At 41.2% G+C, this 21792-nt stretch overlaps 1 long non-coding RNA gene across 1 annotated transcript in view; it reads right to left on the bottom strand.

Moving 5' to 3' along the window:
• Positions 1-21792, bottom strand: part of LOC132117344 (uncharacterized) — a 126014-nt gene that overhangs the window by 3369 nt on the left and 100853 nt on the right. The gene's annotated exons all lie outside the window — the stretch shown is intronic.

Raw genomic sequence — 21792 nt, 5'->3', positions numbered from 1 at the left:
TACAATATATGGTGTAAAAACATCTGAGTGCTGCCCTCTTCAGGTTGAACGGTGGCTACTGCAGTTGATTTTTCCTATTGGATGTTGCGGTGGCAAGTGACATAAGCGGTGGCAGGTGATCTAAGCAGTTTCCAGCTCACCATGCCCCTTGGTACGAGCTACCACGCCCTTGGCAGTATAAAACCATCTTTTTCAGTCAAAATCACTGTAGTGAGTCGGGAGTTGGAATTGCGATTATTGAAAGCGACCAGGATAGACTATTATAGCATCTATTTAGCATAGCAATTACATAGTTATTTAGATCATTTTGTGTAGCCTATGTAGTAAATTAGCATAGTTTTTAGTGTAATGTTAGTATTGTTAGAAGCACAGTTAGTAGCATAGTATTGCATCAGTTAGGATAGCTTCAAGTTGTGTAGATTTATCTGTATTTAGTACAGTAGTCAGGATGGTGCGTAGGTGTAGTGTTGCTGGTTGCATGCACTTGGCCTGGAAGACCGCGAGTTCCCGCCTAGAGCTGGAGTGTGCAAACTGCATTTTACGCGGGATTGCTTCTCCAACGCAATGGAGGTGGAAATGGGCTTCTCCACACAGCTCGCGCTGAAAAGCAACGCGGTGCGGGAGTTAAGACCGCAGTTTGAGCCAGCGGCTCGAATTGATATGAACAGACACCTCAGCATCCTCCACTTAAGGTGAAGGTGGGGGAGAAAAGTCCTCTACTTCAAATGATCGCTCTGTTGCAAAGCTACTTGCGTCATTACAGTCACTCTCCATTTTAGCGTCTCTGACAGCAGCTGTCAATCAATCCGTCACTGCGGGTCTCAGGTTCACGCCGTACTCGCTCAACCCCGCCCTAGGTTCGTCCCCTTTATCTCCGCTGTGATCTGCCCACTTATCAGCATTTTTCAAATATTGCCAGTGGGTGGAGTCAGGCCTTGACCAGGGGTTTAGTTACCCTTTAAATGTCTCCTTGCTAATTTAGACACATGCATAATCGTTACTTTAACCGGTTCTTTGTGGCAAGCCTTATGTGAGCGGTCATAACGCTTTTTATCCTGTAGGCTAAAGCCTATTTAAGTAATTATATTAATATAAGGGGCGGCGCATTTACTACTTTTAAAGTTTGATACTTGCACCTTAGCCTGTTATTTTTTTCCTAGTTTGCAGAAGCTCTTCTAATGGGGAAGACTTACATTTTCTCAAGCTATATATGAGGCCACTATTGCACACATACATGGGTAAACGTTCTCAGAATTAACTTTTTTTTTTTATCTGATGCAGGGGATGGTGGATGATGACCAACAGAGTGTGCTTTATCAGTGTAATAGTTAAACAAATCAAATGCAAAATAAAAAAAGTATAGCCTGCTATTTGATACAAATGTTGAATTATTAACCAGTTCCCTTTCATAGGTCACTTCGATGCTGCGGTGACGTCACCTGCTATGGGAACACCCCTCGGTGTGACGAATGTCTGAAGCCCTATACCATCCCGCCAATCCTATTGGCCAAATAGCGCTTGGCACCGCCCTATGCATGCGTATGCATCGTATACCTGGGTGCCGTGCGCCATTTCGCTCAGATTTCATTCCTTCAGGGAAGCGAATCATCTGTGCTCTAGGATTCATCTCGCGTTCTCCAGCGGTTTCTACGAGCAGTGTTAACTCCTCTTCGCGGACGCGATGAGTCAACGAAAGGTAAGAGCCGTATATGGGTTTATCACGAGGAGACACTCATGAGAGGTTCATTAGAAGCCTCTCTACATGTTCTCTCCGTGATAGCCTACGGCTAATGTAAAAAAAAAAAAAAAAAAGAATCCGCGCTCTGGAGTGTATTTCTATAAGTCGCCTCGCGTCTAACCCCCACCGTTTCGCTTCTGCGGTCACTGAGGCCCCGCACAAGGTGTTGGTTAGGGGCGATATGTGCGGCTTGACTATGAATACAACGATGCACTGGAGTTTTTCTACTTGCTCGCTCTCCCTCACTCGAGCGTGTTAATCAGCAGATTTGCTTTTCAAACTGTTTATCCAACCAGCGGTTCTCTCCCTCCGAGCGGACAGGAGAAACGCACCTCCCCTTCCTCAGTGAGCTATTTATGTGGCTACCCGCATGGTGGATAAACTACTCCCCCCCCCCCTGTGAGCCGCTACCCTTCTCACAGACCTCCACCAAGAGGTTTCGAGGTCCTGGAAGCAGCCTTAATCAGCGCACGTCACGAACGCCGCGGGTTTCGCCACCATTGCTGATGGAGGACTGCTGTTTACAGCAATGCCGCTTTTTGACTACTCTCTAGCCGTACGGATCGCGCCGAACTCGGCCGCGGCCTAAAGTCTCATCGAAGGCGTATCGAGTCGTGTCTAATTTCGGCAAATTTACTTCTCTCTAAAAAAAAAAAGAAAAAAAAAGGCGGTTCTTAACGAGAAAGCCTCTCGTCCTCAACCCCCACGCTCTAGCATTGACTGTCTCGCAGCAAAGGCACCTCGAGCGTCATTGAACTGAGCTATCATTTGAACGCCCCCTCAGACACTCTGCACAATCCAGCCTTCAGAGTTTGAGGGACGGCACAAGAGGCTGGCAAAGACAGCCAGTTTATGACGGATCACATAGCTGCCGCATTCTCGCTAGCGGCGTGGCCCGATATTTATCTTGTTGGATTAAATCCTGCCATGGATACGCTTCAGGATTATACACAACGAAACGCAGTGAGTTTGACGCACGCGCTTCCCTTCCTGTTTGCCAGGGACTGTGCCCTCCACTAGAGAGTGCTGTTGGACTGCTAATGCACATCCAACCCTCTCACTGCAGTCCCCACGCTCTAACATTGACTGTCTCGCAGCAAAGGCACCTCGAGCATCATTGGATTGAGCTATCATTTGAGCGCCCCCTCAGACACTCTGCACTATCCATCCTTCAGAGTTTGAGGAAGGGCACAAGAGGCTGACAAAGACGGCCAGTTTATACGGCTCACACAGCCGCCGCGTTCTCGCTAGTGACGTGCCCCGATGTTTATCTTGTTGGATTAAATCCTGTCGTGGATACGCTTCAGGATTATACACAACGAAACGTAGCGTGGCCCGATATTTATCTTGTTGGATTAAATCCTGCCATGGATACGCTTCAGGATTATACACAACGAAACGCAGTGAGTTTGACGCACGCGCTTCCCTTCCTGTTTGCCAGGGACTGTGCCCTCCACTAGAGAGTGCTGTTGGACTGCTAATGCACATCCAACCCTCTCACTGCAGTCCCCACGCTCTAACATTGACTGTCTCGCAGCAAACCAGCTTTCAGAATTCGAGAGGCGATTCAAGGGTCCTGCAAAGACCCGTTTATGACGGCTCGCACAGCCGCCGCTTTTTCGCTAGCGGCAGAGCCCGATGTTCAATCTGTTGGCCTAATTCCTGCCGTGGACACGTTTCAGGATTATACACAACGAGACGCAACGGCTCTTATGCATACACTTCCCCTGTGCACGAACACCACGAGCTTTTCGTGCCCGGACATTTTAACGTGTATGACAGCGTTGCAGGAACCGGAAAATTTGAGACCGCTAGTATTGTTTCGAAACCGCGGGGGGAACGCTTGCCCGACATTTCTCAATGGGTGTTACGCGCAATTTGTCACGGATACACCATTCAGTTTTGAAGAGGCCCACCTCCTTTCCACGGAATTCTTTCCACGGTGGTGAAACGGATGGAAATAGCGGTGCTGCGTCAGGAGATGTCAGCTCTGCTAGCAAAGGGGCTATAGAAGAAGTACACCCCTCTCAGATGGAGTCAGGGTTTTACAGCCGTTATTTTGTGGTACCAAAAAGCGGCGGATTGCGACCCATTCTGGATTTAAGCCGTCTGAATCTTGCACTCAGGCCGAGCAAATTCAAGATGTTGACTGTAAAGTCTATTTTGTCTCAGATTCAACCAAACGACTGATTTGTCACGATCGATCTGAAGGATGCATACTTTCATATTCAGATCATCAAGAGACACAGGAAGTTCCTCAGATTCGCTTTAGAGGGCAAAGCGTATCAATACCGCGTTCTTCCCTTTGGCTTAGCTCTGGCTCTCCGTACTTTCTCAAAATGCATGGACGCAGCTCTATACTGAGACCGAGACTATACTGAATTCTAGAGCAGCTTCTACAAGATGCTTATATGCCTTCAAGTGGAGACTGTTTACGACCTGGTGTGAAATTCGTAATATGGATCCAGTTTACTGCCCAGTGGCTTCAGTACTGGAGTTCCTTCAGGACCGTTTTTCGGATGGAGTGACACCAGCCACTCTAAGGTTTACGTGGCAGCCATTTCAGCTTACCACGAGTATATAGATGGTGCCTCGGTGGGCCGTCATCCACTGGTTTCTCGTTTCATACAGGGTGCGCGACGGCTGAGGCCTTTCCGCCCCGTGCGAGTTCCTTCATGGGATTTATCCATTGTGTTGCACGGTTTATCAGGGCATCCGTTTGAGCCCTTGGAAACTGTACCGGATAAAATCCTTACTCTGAAGACGATTCTTCTTATGGCTTTATCCTCCCTCAAGAGAGTTGGGGATTTACAGGCTCTCTCTGTTTCACCTTCATGCATGGAATTTGCACCGGGCTCTGTGAAGGTGTTGTTGCGACCGAGGCCTAATTATGTCCCTAAGGTTGCATCTAATCCCTTTCGCTTTCAGCAGGTGGTCCTGGAGGCTTTATCCCCTGCTGAGGCGGGGTCTGGAGATCTAAGTCTTTGCCCTGTGAGAGCTTTAAAGACTTATATGGATCGTACTGCCCCATGGCGTGAGTCTGACCAGCTAATTGTCTGTTTTGGACATAAGAATAAAGGCCATGCGGTTACAAAACAGCGCATGTCACATTGGCTGGTGGAGGCAATATTTTTAGCCTATGAGGCGCGCGGGCTCGCTTTGCCCTTAGGAGTTAAAGCTCATTCCAAGAGAGCAGTGGCTTCTTCTCGAGCTTTTCTCAGTGGATCTTCCTTGGATGATACCTATGCTGCAGCAGGTTGGTCCTCACCGAGCACTTTTATCAAGTCTTACAGTCTGGATGTGAGGATGGCTCCTGGCTCCCGGGTTCTCTCCGCTTGAGCAGATGCTTCCTTGGATCCCAGCTATCAGGTACGTCAGGCGTTATGGTATAGCGTTCCCATAGCAGGTGACGTCACCGCAGCATCGAAGTGACCTATGAAAGGGAACATCTCGGTTACGTATGTAACCATGGTTCCTTGAATAGGGAACGAGATGCTGTGGTCCTGGCCGTGCCGTACCTTGATAGCATTCTTCTTCTTCAGTCATGAAATCTGAGCGAAATGGCGTGCGGCACCCAGGTAGGGCGGTGCCGAGCGCTATTTGGCCAATAGGATTGGCGGGATGGTATAGGGCTTCAGACATTCGTCACACCGAGGGGTGTTCCCATAGCAGGTCACCGCAGCATCTTGTTCCCTATTCAGGGAACCATGGTTACATACATGCGCGTAATTTGCACGGGGGTTACGGGGGTCATGACCCCCCCAAAAATCAGATCCAGGTAATATAACCCCCCCAATATCATCACATCATTCAGATTAAAATAGATATGAAATATTCAGAATGAATACTTTTGTTCATTTTCTTTATTAATTTCATTTGCAAGCAAGAAAGATAGTATCATATTTTAAATAATCTGTAATGTACCCCCCGCCCACCGCACCGATTTGGTATTACCAAAGTCTCTGGTATTACCCAACCCGCTTTCAGTACCAAGTTTGTTCACTATTTTGCACAGTCGATGGGATGAATGGTTGGAGAAAGCTGACGGAAAGATGAAAAGGACACTGAAAGGCAGCCAGACAACGATTTTTCATTGTTTGTCGACACCAGCCAAAAAAAAAGAAAAAAGAAAAAAAAAAAGAAAAACGAAAAATCCTGACCAAACGGAGGTACCCTTAAGTAAGCTGTTAAGTTAGCTCAGCGTTTCTCAAAGTGTGGGGAATAGAAACATGACAAACAGGTTTTGTGCCCATCTTTTTAATTCCTTTATTTATTGACCATACACTCAAAACAAAGACACATTTAAATGTAAGCCTTGACGTTACTTAACCTCTTCACACGTAAGTTTAAAAGTATTTCAAGGCTACCGTTATTGATCGTAGTATCGCTTTATGGTTCCCATGGAGACGCGCCATTCATTGCTTGTCACACCGTAGCCACAATAGTGCTGAATGACTGATGATCTGCTTTTATTTCCTTTTTTATTCAAAATTTCACAAATGTGTTAGCTATAGCAGGATATATCTGATATTCCGATTGTCAAATATGTGCAAGTGGATGTGTTTTGTTGTTCAAACACCTTTATAACGATCGCATTGGTGGAGCTGTATGCGCAACGTATTTTAGGTATCTATCTTATTAAAATACCTAAAAAAATACGTACATTATTAGGAATTTACCACCTCTGGTTCAATTTGAGATTATTTTTATTTTTGTTTGTTTTTTTGTTTTTTTGTTGTTCTTTTTGCATGGATTTTGCAAAGTGTCAAAATGAATCAAAGCACAACTAGGTTAATGTTAGTCCACACTTGTATTGATGTTATCAGAGGCTAAATGCAAACACAATTATTATTATTTTTTAATCTAATTTTGAGTCTTATTTCATGCAAAGTGATAATATAATTGCACTTTCATTTTCTTTATTTGAAAATTTTTAATGCTGTTATTTGATGTTAAGTTTTTAAAATGTGATGTTAATAAAATACATTTTAACAGTTAAACTTAAAGCCTAGTTTATTAACATTTTGTTGGGGTGATTGGGGACAGGTGGGGCTCGAAACCCTTTCCTACCTCTGAAGTGGGGAATGGCAGAAAAGTTTGAGAAACACTGAGTTAGCTGATGATTTGTTTTGTTGACTGGAGTTGGCTGGCTAGATGTTCGTTTGCCAGTGTCCTATGAGGTAAAGCCAGAGGGTGCCAGGGTCTGTGTAGAACCAATGTCACTGAATTGTAACTGCTGTTTGCTCCAATACAGTCACCCGTTTTGGGGGGGATTGCATAATTAAATTATGCAAATTAGCATGTTACCTTTTACACAAGAAAATAATACAATAAATTAATAAATAAATAAATATGCCGCGAGTTTAACCCCCCCAATGGTAGCCCCAAAGTTACGCCCTTGGTTACATACGTAACCAAGATGTTTTACTACATTTTGTTCCTGAAATCCACACTTTTAAAAATCAAGATATTCAAAGGTAATCAAACCAAGCACAACCTAATAAAACATGTTTCATGAATAAAAGCTTTTGTAAAAAAAAAAAACTCATGTTGGTGGATATTCTATTAATATTACAAACATGTGGGTCATTCTTGAATGGCTTATTTTGCAGTGGGTATAAACAATCTGGTCCCATTGATTTGGAAGCATGTTTCTTCTCCCAATATTTAGACTGATTTCATTGAGTTCATGGTGTATAAATCTCTGTTTGCCATTTTTTTGTTCATCTAGGAATTTACTTTAATAATGTATTTAATAATTTACTTACAACAGAACTACTATAACATGTGCTTGCTTGTGTTGATCAGTAGGTCTATCCTTGAACACATATACAAGTAAACCCTTGTGTAGCTTTCACCTGTTTTTTCCCCCAAAACATGACCATGTATTTTACATTCATACAGGTGTGTAGTAAATGTCATTTATGTAATGCCTTCACCACATCTGTTAATAAAACTTTTAACATTGAATCAGTTGAAGTCTTTATTCAGCAAAAGCAATCAATCTATCTTTGAAATGAGAATATACAAATTACTGCATGCTTTGATTTAGCCATTTGTAATTAAACTACAAAACATTTTAATTGTTAGAAGTTTGTAGAAAGTAAGCAAAACATTGTTAAAGTACTGAAGGTTGTGGATTTCAAAACTTGACCAATAACTTTTTGAGTCAAAATGATTTTCAAGTGCACCACAATGCAGTATATTATTAAATACAAAAATAAAGTTTAAAAATACATTTTTTAACTATGTTGTGCATTTTATGTACTAAATGTATTACTTTTGGGGCAAATAAATAAATACAGAGATTAAGAATGTTTATATTCCAGTTCATGTGTGCATTAAAAAAAACATTCAGCTTTTGCTTTGTTATTAAAAACATTTTTGAATGATTGAGTAAACGATTAAGAATGACAGAATAATCATCATACATTTTATTATGGCACAACAGATACCTTTTGCCTAAAATTATTAAACGACACATTAAGGACTCTTATTTATGTCAAATAAGAATATTATAAAACTGCTTTATTGTAGGCTCATTTGGAGCATAGCCTACCCTCAGGTAAATCGTTAGGAGAATCACTAACCATGACATAATCTATAAAATATTTTGCATATTAACAATAGTAATAAAAACAACAATAAACTAAGCATAATGTCATTCTACGCTAAAACATACCCTATTTGAAAATCATTTATGTTTCAGTTTCAACGCACTAATAGTTTCAGAGTCGCTTTAACGCAAAACAGGAAACTCATGAATATTCATGTAGGCTCCGCCCAGTGTCACTGAAAATCTCAGAAACCGAATATTTCAGAACACTGGTGGACAAAAAAAAATACCTAGTGTGTATAACACGCAATAAAATGTAATATCATCCGAAGCAGCTCCGTGGAGAAAGGTGGTGTAAAGCGGGCTCGAAACGGCGGAACTTTCGGGGGCGGGACTTGGGCGCTAAACATCCTGATTGGTTGAGTTCACGCAGCATTGGTTGAGTTCAACCACCATTTATTCGGATCAACATTTTCAAAATATTACTGTTATTGTGTCATGAAATGTAATTTTAAAAGTATTTCAGGCGAGAATGTAGTTGTTTAAAACTCAAATCTGTGGTTTATTTATAAAGACAGCGCCTATTTAAAAATGTGTTTCGCCGATATCAGAGACGGTGAGCTCCACGCGATCTGCGGGAGCTCAGTGATCATCAGTGTTCGAATTGAGTCAAAGCTCTTGGGGGGTCCCCAACCCTCTTCTTTCCCTTGTCCATATCTGAGAAAATAATGTAAGATGTAAGTTGTAATATTATATTTGTTGTCGTTACTGTGAATATATTTAAGAAAGCACTCCATGTTATTCATGCTACTTATTAAGGTTATTAATGGTGATATACTTTGAACAGTGCACATGTAGGCATTTTATTTCATTAAAAAAACTAATTTATCTTGAATGTAGTTACATAACCCTTTCATATTTTCAAGCAGAAGTTGTCATAGTTGGGTAAACTTCTATAGTGGTGAATGAGAGTATATGTTTAAATATATGTTTTGTCACAATAGTGTTTCTACAAGAGGGAAAAAATAGAAATAATTTGATACGATTACGATGCTGATGACCATTAATCAATTTTGATCTCTTGATTCACTATCAATTCACATGAATAGGCCTACTGTACTTACTTTTCTTGGGTTAAACTCAGTATTTTCTTGCATTAATTAATATTCACTTGTGTGTGCTTATACGAGTATCTTTTTAAAATGTATAATCTAGTGTTTGATCATGTCTAAATATTTATTTAAATGCAAAACCTAAAAATAAGTAAGCAGTTATGACCTGCAATACTCTTTTGAGCAACTAGAGTGTATGTATATTTATTAGAGTGGGTAAACAATGGCATTGCAAATGGAAATTATTATTTTTCTGGCCACAAAATGACTTTAATTTGCCTCTTTGCATTGAATTTATAATCCTTTTCTCCACTTAACCTTAAATAATACACTAATTGTATTAGGCTATACATAATAATGGAAAATAGGATACAATTCATAACAAAAACGGTTGATCTGCATGTTTGTCTTCGGCGTAATAATCAATGCATGTGTGTCTCACGCACAATTCGTGAGAGTTAGCAACCCTGCTTTATCATCGTTGACACAAAAAAAGCCTTCACCTGATGAACATTTTCATCAGTAATAATGTCCTTAATTAAATTAACACTGTTTTTGAGCAGTTAAGGTTACTAGATTTAAAATGATTTGTTTAATTCAGAATGGGTGCAATGCTAGCTCCAAACAAGATTCTATTTTTCTCAGAATTACGTTAGATGGCTAATTACAACTAACAAGCCGATAGTGAGCTAGCATCATAAGATAAAAAAAAACAACTATTGACAGACCAAGATTATAAGTGATTCTCTGATTCTAAGATAAACACTTATTCAGTAGCAATAAATTAGGTGTACCAAACAATCATAAAACAAAGAAATATTATCTTACCGTTATCGTGAGGTAAAATAATGACGAAGGATCACTCTGTCAGCCAATCACACAGCGACGTCGCGCCCGCAGTCTGTAAATTCCTTCAGAAAACAGCGTGTGGCGCACTTGAGCGTATTTTCAGATGCACATCTAATTTGAAGTAGCTTTTTATGGGAGCGGCACTTTTTACAGTCTATGGAGCGGCAGCGCAATACTTTGGTAAAAAATAGATAGATAGGGCTATGTCAAATATTGTTTCTATTTTAGTTTTAATGAAAAACCAGGGGACCCCCCAAGGTCATTTTTTTGGGCCTTATGGGGGGTCCCTTGATGCTTATGGGGGGTCCCGGACCCCCCCAGCCCCCCCTCAATTCGAACACTGGTGATCATCTATCCGCCGAGAAGCAGCCTCACCTCGGCTAAACCTTCTGATGTGTGCCGCTGGCTCTGATGTCTCTTTAGTGGTTAAACATAAAATATAATTCGTTTTGGGTAAATCTAACAGGTTATCTTTGGTCTGTATTCAATTTATCTATATGTTAAAATGAAAATAAAAAAGGCGAATCTATATAATATTTTGTTTCATTGTAATGGCTGTATATACACATATCCCTGAACTAAGTACATTTCTGCAGCTGTTATTATGTTTAAATGAAAACGAAAGGAGGCAGTGGTATTTGATATCCGATTTCATTTTATTGTAAATATACTGAGAGGAAAATTGCAGTAGCCATGGTCAGCTGAGTTCAAGCAGCATTTATTCGGATCATTTTCAAAATATTAGTGTTATTGTGTCATGAAATGTAATTTTAAAAGTATTTCAGGCGAGAATGTAGTTGTTTAAAACTCAAATCTGTGGTTTATTTATAAAGACAGCGCCTATTTTCGCCGATCTCAGAGACGGTCAGCTCCACCCGACCAGCGGGAGCTCAGTGATCATCTATCCGCCGAGAAGCAGCCTCACCTCGGCTAGACCTTCTGATGTGTGCAACTGGCTCTGATTTCTCTTTAGTGGTTAAACATAAAATATAATTCAGCTGCGGGGTAAATCTAACAGTTTTCTTTGGTCTGTATTAAATTTATCTATATGTTAAAATGAAAATAAAAAAGGCAAATTTATATAATATTCCGTTTCATTGTAATGGCTGTATATATATATATATATATATATATATATATATATATATATATATATATATATATATATATATATATATATATATATATATATATATATATATATATATATATATTCACATATCCCTGAATTAAGTACATTTCTGCAGCTGTTCTTATGTTAAAATGAAAACGAAAGGAGGCAGTTGTATTTGATATCCTATTTCTTTTTATTGTAAATATACAGAGAGGAAAATTGCAGTAGCCATGGTCAGCTGACTGAAGTTATCAAGTACACTGCTGTTTACAGATTTACCGGACTTGCTCGTCGCGGACATCACACTCCCGAGACGAATGCACAAAGTCTGAACTACCGAGGAGGATGCACATCCAAAATCAGCGTACTTTGTATTGAGAAACGCGCGGAGAGCCTATGTCACCAGTCTATTTGTCTAATCTTCCCGGTACTTTACACCGCGGTGGAAACGCAGAAAGCAACAGGTCTGGGGGGAAAAAAGTTCCTGGGAAAAAAAGTTCCTGGTACAAATGTTCCGGGTAATTTCGGTGGAAACGCGGCATTTGTTGGTTATTTACAGTACGTTTTATAGCACGCGCTCATGATATACAAGATGGCGTGAAGAGTTGAATTTGTTATCGCGCACAAATTTCCGCATACTGTCATGTCTCTGTCAGACCCCGGTAAGTTCATTTTCCTCCAGCATTCTGCAACATTTTAGATTATATGGACAGTTTGGGTTTATCTTATTGTTTTTAACAGCATAATAAGCAAACTAACAAATAGTATTATCGGTCGCGTGTCTAATAACTGCTGTCCGGGGGATGCATTTTATTTCCAGTCTTCAAGTAACGTTAAGTTACTTTTTCAGAAGTTAGCTCTGTGGCTAGTAAGTCAACCCTCTACATTGCGAGTAAATCACTCGCATATGCGACTAAATCTTCCTTCTGGCTACTAAATGATGTCTAATATTAGCCAATGGCTAATAAATTCTCTGATTTTACTCGCCAGTGTGTGAGTTGGAGGCTAAGTTTATCACAGATATTTTCACTCGCGAACACTCTCTGACTCTCCGTCAGACGATCTGTGCTTTTTTTTCCTCAATGGATCCGCAACGCACCTGTATAATGTACCGTAAACTCTAGTGTTAAAGGGTCATGAAACCCCCCATTTCAGCACAGGTTAGTTCCCACCACGGTTTTAAAAAATGCTAAAAAAGTGGGCGTGGTGTGCAGCGGACCGGGGGAGGGGGAAGAGGGGAGACAGACGCCACACAAAGCTTTGCGTTCAGAAAGTTTCATTTCGCTCCCATCGAGCTAAAAGCACAAATAAATGCACAGCCATTTGCACTCTGCATCGAAAACATATTACACTTACATTCAGTCATTTAGCAGACGCTTTTATTCAAAGCGACTCACAAATGAGACATATATATTATTCTGTGGCGTTTATATAAGCCTTCTGACAGGTTGTGTCACAGAGCTATAAAAACGGTTACACTCACCAAGTGAATGAATCGCGTTTGTGCCGAACTCTTATTACAAAGAAAAAACAAACACTCTTCTGCGATCCATGAATGTTTCTCTGTTAATGTGTGCGATGTCATTTCACAGTCTGATGAGTCTTTCATAGCAAATCAACACATGCTGTTGTGAATAATTAAGCGATGCATCTTCTCATAGGATAAACATGCAATCTCATGAATAATTGAATAGACACCGACGCGTCATCAATGTACTATAGTCCATTGCCACGTCAAAAATCGTGACGTCAACACAATGTAGATTCTAAATCCGGAAGATGAAAATAGAGCAAAAAAGCCTAAAATTAACCAATTTTCTCCAACAGTTAAAATTAGCGGATGCTAACATTGTCTTCTATGATGTGCAACACAAACACCTCTGCTAAAATCTTAGAATAAGTAGTCTGGGGTTTCATGACCCTTTAAGGAGCACAAATCGCCGTTGCTTTCTCTCACACTCACATAGAGAAAGAGCGAGAGGGGATTGACGTGCTACATTTAAACAATATTATTTGTTGTATTTTCCTGTCAAAATAACGGCGTTCCTATAGACCCTTTGCAAACACGTGACCACGACCACGTGACGACGCCATGCTGGACGGCAAAATCACTGGACGCGCAGGCTGAGCAGTAGTAGACGAGCGGGAAATTTGAATAGTTTTAAACAGATTAAAATAGATAACGTTAACATTACCACTAAACTTCATGGCTTCTTCTATTGAAGAAGTTGTAGTGCCGTTATCGGTCGAGGTAGGGCATCTGGTAGGTGCTCACAAAGAGCGATATTTGGAGAAGTTGGAGATAGCAGGTTTGGATACAGACCCTTACCTTCTTCATCCCTCGGTTTTCACGGACCTCGTTAAATCGCCGAGTCTGCCTGACTTCGGCCCACACGATTTGTACCACTATGTGGTAAACGGGGTATCCCCATACACTGGTGCTGATCTCAAAGCTTTTAAAAGTCTGGATGCTTACCAGTTCTTCGTAGCTGGCTGGGTTACAGCTACGCGATGCTACGCTAACGGCGGGGGGAGGTACCTCATAATGGCAAAGGTAAGACATCGATCTATGGTTTATTTTGTATTATTACATGGCTTAGTTGAATTCTAATGTAGAATGCAGTCTGTTATTTCTTGATAAATATTTATATAACACGTAGCCTATGATTTTAGAGTACATGGTCGGCCGTGGCTTTTTAATGGATGCCTGGACGCATCCCAGCTCTGGGAAGTGCAGTCATTAATTATCGATCACACGTTAATCCATGCAGACAGTAAATCACGGTGTGTCTTTGATCCGTAGTAACCACATATAATTGTAACATCTAGACATCTTTTTATCTGTGATTATATTCGCAGTAGCCTATGTTAAGATTCTACCAGTTAATCACAGCAAAGTATTCACAATGTGCATTTATTGTGTTACTGCAGCATTAAACAATAACATCACAATAACATTCATGTAAAAATAATGTATCTATGCCACTTTCTGTATTTGTAGGTGCATCATAGCCAGTAAACCACGGAGTGTCTGTGATCAGTAGCCACACATAATTTTTACATCTAGCCATCATCTCATCTGTGATTATATTCGCTGTAGCCTATGTTGAGATTTGACTATCACAGTGATTAAGATGTATTCACAAGGGGCATTTATGTCACTGCAGCAGTAAATAATAACATCACAATAACATTCATGTAAGAATAATGTATTTATGCCACTTTCTGTAATTGTAGGTGCATCACAGTCAGTCACTGTCTGAAACCCAACTACAACCATGGGTATCTTTGAAGAAGGATGGGACAGTCTTGTGCGGCCACTGTACATGTAAAGCGGGCCTGGGAGAGGTGTGCTCCCACGTGACAGCTCTGCTATACGCAATAGACTCTGCTGTTAAACATCTGGAAGACAAAAGCTGCACTGATGGGCCCAGACAGTGGGGACTTCCTCCTTTGAAAGCGGGCAAGGCTTTGTACGAAGAGGGATCAGGAATTGATTTCTCACATCCTGCCAAAAAGCGTTGTGGTGTAAACAACCAAAGCCATTCAGGTTGTCCATCTGTGAAAAAAGTGAGTGTGTCTGCAGCAGCTATAGAACAATTCTACAAGGCTCTGGATAATGCAACTCCAAACCCTTCAGAGAAGAGTGGTATCCTACGCATATTGCCACACTACTGTAAACAGTTTCAACCAAAAGTGGTGTCTCTGGGTCTACCACAGCCCCTGACTGAGTTATACAGTGCTCAGAACCGGAAGCTGTCTGCCTCGGACCTTGAGAAAAAATGTGATGCGGTATTCAATGATATGGAAGTCACACCAGAGCAGGTATAGTCATCCCTCTTAATCTCATATGACTAAAATGTGCTTTAAGGTGTCATGTCATTAATTTCATCTTCTATAATTTACAATGTTGTAGGCAGTAAAAGTTGAGGAAGAGACACGACAACAGGGAAAGTCAAGGCTATGGTTTGACATGAGGGCTGGTAGGGTGACAGCATCTAGGTTCAAGTCAGCTGCAAGGACAGACCCTACAAATCCTTCCAAATCCCTAATTAGGCAGATCTGTTACCCTGACCTATGCAGATTTTCAACAGTTGCAACCAGGCATGTGTGACATAATGACATAAACATACAGTTACTGTTTTTAATTTCACCATAGTGTAAGTGAGTAAAGAAATTAGATGTTCTTTGAACTTATGTTTCAACTATGGAAATGTATGCAATACATGTTGTGTTCTAATGTAGAGGGCCCCTGCTCACAAAAACATCAAAGAAACAAAAACAAGACAAAGAAATGCATTTATCATTGGAATATTTATTATAGTCAGTATTACAAATTATCAACATTAAATTACAAACATGATGACAGATTACATCCCTCAATCTCTTTGAGTGCCCTTATCTATTTTTAATCCCAGGTGTATGGTGTAGGTCCTTTGCCTATTTATTCCTAATGTTCCTTTTAAATGGTTCCTGTTATATTTAATTTACACCTTTTTAAACTACTCTGTGATATCTGTGATAGAATATGATACAAGAGAATATTATGTGCTATTAAGATTAGGCCAATTTTGGGTACTGACATCTATAGTACTTATAGTTCTTAGGGAAATGAGAGAACAAATCCAATGAAAAGGACACTCAAAGAGCTACGATGACTTAAAGGAATAGTTCACTTTAAAATGAAAATTCTGTCATCATATACTCACTCTCATGTTGTTTCAAACCTGCATGAATTTCTTTCTTCTGCTGAACAGAAAGGAAGATATTTAGAAGATTATCAGTAACCAGACAGTTTTTGGATCCCATTGACTTCCATAGTATATTTTTTTCTACTATGGAAGTCAATGGGACCCAGAAACTGTCTGGTTACTGACATTCTTCTAAATATCTTCCTTTCTGTTCAGCAGAAGAAAGAAATTCATACAGGATTGAAACAATATGAGGGTGAGTATATGAAAATTATCATTTTAAAGTGAACTATTCCTTTAATAACATTATTTTTCTCATTTTCAGATGGGGATGTGAACATGAACAAAAAGCCAGAGAGACATATGAGGCTTACGCTGCACAACATCATCAGGACCTAAGTGTTCGTGATGCCGGTCTCCATATTGATACCTCCCGTCCCTACCTTGGAGCATCTCCAGATGCCTTGCTGTCCTGCTCCTGCTGTGGCGATGGTATTTTGGAAATCAAATGCCCACACTGTGCCAAAGACACCGGAGTCCTCAGTGCCACTGAAAAGAAACATTTCTGCATTGAGAACACAGATGGTACACATGCACTTAACAGAGATCATCAATACCACTACCAGGTGCAAGCCCAGTTGTTTGTGACGAAGCGGAAGTTTTGTGACTTCATGGTGTGGTCTACATCCGATTTTTTTATACAGAGAATTTTGCCTGATGCTGACTTTTTTACAGAAGCAGTGCAGAATGTTGAGGCCTTCTATAGGTCAGCCATTTTATCTGAGTTATTGGCCAAGACATATACATGCCCAGATAGACTGCTGTCAGACAAAACACAGTCCACAGACTCATGAAGTGAATTACTAGAATTGTTGGGTCTTTGTAAATTATAGTGTGGTCTAGACCTACTCCATTTGTAATGTTTTTCTTTTAATTTCTTATGATGTGATACTATAAATAAAATGTAATTGAATTATTAGTAAGATTTGCCAGTGTGTAATTCTACATACATTTAATATCCTTTTATAAAGTACAACAGCATAGTCAAAAGTTTGAGGGCTGGTTTATTTTACAAAAACATCTTTCAACACGTTTATAAAAGCCAACCTAAATTACATTAATAATGACATTAAGCTAACGTTAGCTACCTTTGTGAATGGGTAGCAGTAACGTTAACGTTAGACTGCACAGCCCTATCACACTAGCTGGCACTTGCTCATTACATAGCTAACTTAGGTTACTCATGTTACAAATGACAATTTGACTGGGTCTCCATCTGGACAAGGATGGCGATATGGTATTACACAAATTAAGTAAACGTAACTGGGAAATACATGAACCTTACCTTGTAAAAAATGCTCGCTGCAAATCCTGGAGTACTTGGAGGGCTGCCAGTCCTTTCGGCTGATAGCAGCAACCCATCGCTGCCTTCTCTCCCCATCAAATGGTATTCGATAAAAAGATATATTGGCTTTACCCTGTCTATTAGCACAGCCCACGGCACAACACGAAATAACCATTTTACAACTAGAACTAACTCAAACACGAACTCATTTGGCTTGCCGTCCGTCTACAGAATAGCTCTTCCGCCGTCCGTCATGGCGTTCAGAATTCGCGCGAGTAGAGCGTGACGTCACGTGCAAAGGGTCTATATGGTTTCAGCAAATCAGTTCGAGCGAACACACAAAACCTAATTAATATTCATGAATCCAGCAGCTCATTAATCCTTATGTAACGGGTATATTATTTTGAAAGGAGATTATATATATATATTTTTGTTTAGGGGACTTTTATTTAGGCGAGTGGTCTACTTTTTGTGCGTGCTGTGAATGCAGCGGAGGGAGACGAAGAAGAGCGCGTGTTATGAGTGTGTGACTGACACAGAAGAGAGTGCAGTGTCGCGTTTGTGAAGCTTGTTCGATAAAGTTGTTTCAATTAAAGATTATCGAGGCTTAAGTAGAATAAAGGATGACAGCACCAAGTGAAAGTGTGAACAGTGACCCACGTTTGATTTCGCAGAAGACAGTTTCGTTCCAGTGGTATGTGTTGGCTGTGAGAATGAGCAGTGACATATTGTGAAGACCACGGAAGCTGTGAGTACGTGCAAACCCTGTTTGATTATTTTTTTTTTTTTGCCATCCAGAGACCTGTTACATGTCTTATTGCAATTTTTTTTGCACTTCTCATGTTTTGATCGAAAAGTTTCGTCGAGTTAATAGCTCAGTGGGACTGTTCACGTGTAATTGAGTTTCCCGCACGAGTCAGAGCACGTGAGATTGAGATCGCTGTAGCAGCTAGTATGCAGTATGCACTTGATGGAAAAAAACATAACTTTTTCGCTGATTCAAGAGTGAAGATTGTCGTTACCCTGCCATTCAAGTGACATCTCAGTTTGATTCATCTGCAAGTTGATTTTTTTTTTTGAGACAGTTTATCTGTGAAACAGTTGAGACAAAGTTGAGTGTATTTTTGAACTTGCATACTTCAATACGGGATCTTCAGTTTATTGCAACGCACCCCACGTCCAGACAACGCACTCTAATTCTTCATTCTACGAACTGGTATTTTCTTTTATTTTTCAGTGACTGAACTGATAAACGGTGAACTGTGAGTACACGTTTAAAAGTGCTTATTCAGAGGTGAGATTTGATGGTATGTTTGTTTGTTGTTTTCAAATGTGATTGTTTGAAGGTGATCTTTTAAAAAAGGTTATAATTTGTGGGTATACAAATTGAAACATTTGAAATTATCTCGATTTGACGATCTATAAGGGATTTGTAATTCCACAAGCGAAAAGAGTTTACAATTTCAGTGTTGAAAGTGTTGGTGTGAATTCAAAGACAACACAAAGGCTGTAAATTATTTTTATTTCATTTTTTATTTAGACAAGACATAACCAATCATAAGAAAAAGAAATCTAAAAGAATAAATTGTTTAATTGTTTTTTTTGTACTTATTTACAGTGTATCTTTTCATTGAGAGCTGCTAGGGAGTGGGGAAGTCTCACTTACTTTATTAGATCTGGGGAGGGTGGAGTATAACACACTGTGATCTAGCATATGCAATTTCTCTTCAGGAAGCCACCGTGTGACATTATCGTACCTGAAGCCTACCCTTGTCAATCTTTAGATTTCTCATACAATAAAGTAAGAAATCACATACACACATTAGCGTGTAACGAGGCTAAAACGTTTGGGGAGCGAGGACCAAGATCCTTTCGTTGTCCGAACTTCCAGAGCAGCCATAATCCATTTCCCCACACGACGGGCTAAATACCCTGTTACAAAGTGGCGTCACGAACAGGATCGAATTAGGCACATTTAAGTAGTCGCACGTCTCCAGGCTCATAAGTAGCTGTTGTCAAGTAAGAAGATGTCTGAGCTGGAGGAATTAAAAAGAGAGATGGCCGAGATGCAGAGGAGGTTTGCTGAGCAGGCAGGGGCACTTGACCAAGCCAGGGCAGAGCAGAGCGAAGCCCTATCCTTAGCAAAGGTGGTAATTGAGAGCCAAACCTCTGCACAAACGACCCCGGCTGCCATTTATATCCCTCGAGACCGGAAGCTCCCTGATTTCACTGGTTGCGTGTCAAAACCAGGAGAGCTGAGTGTTGAAGAATGGGTAGCATCGATGAAGTCTGCATTTCAAGTCATGAGGGTGCCCACTGAGGATCGGGTAGAGCTGGTGAAACAGCACCTAAAGGATGAGGCCAAAGCCACAGTGAAGTTCATGATGGATGGGAAAGAGGAGTCTGTTGACAACATCTTTACCGTTCTCCTTGACACCTATGGAGATAAAGTGCCCATTGGTACAAGGCTGTCTTGGGATGCTTGCAGGCTGATGTAGAATGTCTGGGAAAGGTATTTCCTGGAAAGTGTATATTCGTTCTGACTGACACAAGTCCTGATGTGAAGGGAATGAAAGGGGTGTCTGGGATCATCGGGATGAATGTACTCAGTGAAGTTCAGTCCTTGTTTATCCCAGCTGAGGGGATGAAGAAGATTGGCAAGTATAATAGGCGAGATGAAGCCCAGGTCCGGAGAGTGCTTGCCAAAGTTGAGAAAGAAACAGGACATCTAGGGTCTGATGGAAGGATTGGGTATGTCAAGATTGCCGGAAGACAGGCTGTCACTATTCCTCCCCGCTGTGAGAAGGTGCTGGAAGGCCGCTGTGGAGTGTCGCCTAGGGTGAACGGTCATGTGCTAGTTGAGCCAGTCGCTGGAGCAAGTTTGCCAAATGGACTCTTAGTGGCTCACGTTCTTGCTAAAACTGAGGATGGAAAGGTCCCTGTGCGTGTAGTGAACTTGAGTGGAAAAGCTGTTAGACTTATTCCCAGATCCAGAGTTGCTTCTGTTTTTAAGCCAAAGGAAGTAATCACAAAGGACGTGCTTGAATTTGAGGAAGATAATGGAGTACTTCATGTCAAAGAGTTGGTGCAAGACAAAGTTCAAGCTGATAAAAACTCACTCACGCCGTTACCAGTTCCTGTTGAAGTGAACTATGACGGACTCACACCAGAACAATGTGAAAGGCTCACTGAGTTACTATCAAAGCACAGAGATGTTTTCTCCAAGGATGACCAAGATTATGGCTACACCACGGCTGTGGTGCACAATATTCCGACAGGTGAAGTGCCACCAATAAAGCAGCGACATCGTAGAGTACCACCGCGGATATTCCAAGAGGTCAAAAGGCATGTCCAGGGTCTGGTGTCCCAGGGAGTCATTAGAGAAAGCAGTAGCCCCTGGGCATCACCTGCAGTTATTGTTATGAAGAAAGATGGCAGTGTGCGTTTCTGCTGTGATTATCGAAAGCTGAACGAAGTAACGTATAAGGATGCATATCCGCTTCCACGAGTGGACGAGTCCTTGGATGCGTTGGGGAACGCCAAGCTGTTCTCAACACTGGATTTGACTGCTGGGTATTTCCAGGTGGCTGTGAGTGAGAAGGATCAGGAGAAGACAGCCGTCACCACTCCATTTGGGCTGTTTGAGTGGACCAGGATGCCGTTCGGGCTGTGCAACGCTCCGGCCACTTTTCAGCGCCTTATGGGTGTGGTGCTTGGTGACTTAGCCTTTGACGTTCTTCTTGTCTATCTAGATGATGTCATTATCTTCTCCAGAGATTTTGAAAGCCACTGTGAGAGGTTAGAACTTGTCTTTAACCGGCTAAGGCAATATGGTCTGAAGTTAAAGCCAAGCAAGTGCTTTCTTCTAAAGCCCGAAGTAAAGTTTTTAGGACACCAGATCTCTGCAGAGGGCATAAAAGTGAATGATGAGAAAGTTAAAGCCCTGGATATGTGGCCAGTTCCTAAGAATGTGAGAGAGGTCAGGCAAGTGCTTGGTTTTATGAGCTATTACCGAAGATTTGTCCCAAGGTTTGCTCAAATTGCCAAACCACTGCATGCACTGGTAAGTGGAGGAAAGACAAGCAAGAACCCAGGGACGTTTACTTGGAGCCAAGAATGTCAGTCCGCATTGGATAAGTTGAAAGGGTGTTTGATGTCACCACCAGTCCTGGCATATCCCGACTTCAGTGAACCCTTTATACTCACCACAGATGGAAGTCTTCATGGACTGGGAGCAGTCCTCAGCCAGAAACAGGAAGGGATTGAGCGTGTTGTGGCATATGCAAGCAGAGGGCTAAGGGGTTCAGAAAAGAATGACAAAAACTATAGTGCGTTCAAGTTGGAACTGCTTGCATTAAAGTGGGCGATCACTGAAAAATTTAGAGAA

Source organism: Carassius carassius, chromosome 36 (genome assembly GCF_963082965.1).
Source record: "Carassius carassius chromosome 36, fCarCar2.1, whole genome shotgun sequence".
Lineage (NCBI taxonomy): Eukaryota > Metazoa > Chordata > Actinopteri > Cypriniformes > Cyprinidae > Carassius > Carassius carassius.
This window is presented reverse-complemented; position numbering and strand designations above follow the sequence as displayed.